This window comes from Myotis brandtii, unplaced genomic scaffold (assembly GCF_000412655.1).
Source record: "Myotis brandtii unplaced genomic scaffold, ASM41265v1 scaffold450, whole genome shotgun sequence".
NCBI classification, from domain to species: Eukaryota; Metazoa; Chordata; class Mammalia; order Chiroptera; family Vespertilionidae; genus Myotis; species Myotis brandtii.
The window spans coordinates 1,118,593-1,120,369 of NW_005367210.1; the positions used below are offsets into that span (position 1 = coordinate 1,118,593).

Here is a 1,777-nt window from a genome sequence, read left to right on the forward strand (position 1 = left end):
TATGATATCACAAAAGTCTACCTCAACAAAGGTATTTGAGTTTATCATTCTCCTCAAGTGCCGAATATGTAAAGGACAATACAATTTATATCTATTTTGTAAAAGTTATTGCTGTATTTAAAAAACAACAACACCATGGATGGTGACCTAAATTATCACATGCTTCATCCCTCCAGGTCTTGTCCTTATAAAATTCAAGGGTGAGTGGGGAATAGGAGTGGGAATGGTGTTCTGATAGATGTCGGTCTGTGAAGGCTTGTTTCACAAAGGTAGAATTTTGAGTTTTACATTTAAATTTGCATCTCCTGCACAGACTCCCTGCTTCATGAAATTGCTTATTTGGATGGTTCCTCCATCCAATTATTGTTTCACCACAACTCGCTATGGAAGTCCAGGTTCCCAGAACCCAGAGCTGGAGTTCAGCCGCATCTCTGCCAAGATGCGCAGGCATGTCCACCACTTCACACTAGCAGTTTTGAGGAAATCCATTGTCAGCCTGTTAAAACAAAGACAATTTAACTTTCTTTCTTTTTTGACAATTTAACTTTCAACATAAGTGGCCCACAGGACTCTCAATTTTACATTACACTGTTTGAAACATGTACTTAAAATGGGCAGGAAATAGCCCTGCTTCACAGGGCACAAAAGAAATTGAGCAAGTTGAGAAATCAGAAAATACAAACTCAGACCCAAGACTGGAGTCCGGGCCCAGCGCCCAGTTCCACCACATTCTTTTCCGGACCCTGTCACACTCTTCCACCCGCGGAACCACTTTTGCTGAGGCCAAGCCAGTTCATCGACCCCCATCCCAACGCCCCGCCCCAGGCGCAGCCGGGCCCTCCCCTCTCTTGAGTGCGCCTTTCCGGGTAGGACGGCTCCGCCCCACCCGCTCCTGCTTACGTCCCATCCGGGCCCGCCCCACCCTCTCCGGTCTCCACCGCCCTGGCCGCGTGGAGCTCCGTCGGTAGCCTGCAGCGATCCGGTCATTCCCCTGCCCCGGTGCCTCCTGGCGCGCACATCCAGTGTCTTGCACACCCGGGAGCGGCTAAGGCCGAGGGAAGGTAACTATGCGGATTTTTTGGTCTTTCTCCTTTACACCCGAGCCTCTCTACCCAAGGTTCTGAACAGATGAATCCTGGGGGCCGCCGCGGACTTTGAAATCCCCAAACCCGCGTCTCCAAGGGCGGTAAGTCTCGCGTCCCCGTGAAAGGTTGGAACCCTTTGCTTTTGAAACGGAATTTTTGGATTGGAACACGTGGTGTTCCCCTGGACTGGAACCCCGATCTTTGTCCGCGGGAATTGAAGAGTGAATCCACGGACAGGAAGTGGTAGAGCAAAGATGGAGATTTATTGAAGAACAAGTACACACTCCCACATGGGGAGGGGGAAAGGGTCCCACTGAGTTCCTTTTCCCTATGGCTTATAAAGGCTGCAGATCCTGGTGCCTTGATATCCCCTCTGATTGGTCACTATTCCCTTAGACAGCTTACTACAGTAACTCCTGGGCTCAAAGGTCCAACCTCATGTGGGACATGTGAAGTTCTTCTCCCCCCGCCCCCCCTTCCTTATTGTTTTTCTGTTCCCTTTGGGCTTTCTTCTCCTCCTTCTGGATGAAGGGCTTCCTTCTCTCTTTTTGTAAATATAGACGTGTTACTGTTCCCAGCTCCCTCATTCTATGGAAATATGCCTGTTGCAGCTTTTCAGCTTCCCTATTCTATGGAAATATACCTTCTGCTGCTCTGCAGCCCTGTGCTTCCTCCATGGTCCCCTTAATTTC

General features: G+C 49.4%; 1 protein-coding gene across 2 annotated transcripts in view; it reads left to right on the forward strand.

Annotated features, from left to right (window-relative positions):
- The first annotated feature begins 920 nt into the window (after positions 1–920).
- LOC102256522 (protein ZNF738-like) overlaps positions 921–1,777 on the forward strand; it is a 32,489-nt gene continuing 31,632 nt past the window's right edge. For both annotated transcript variants that reach the window (XM_014546545.1, XM_014546546.1), the window contains exon 1: positions 921–1,186. The gene's annotated coding sequence lies outside the window, so the exon portion shown is untranslated. The remainder of the gene's footprint in view (positions 1,187–1,777) is intronic.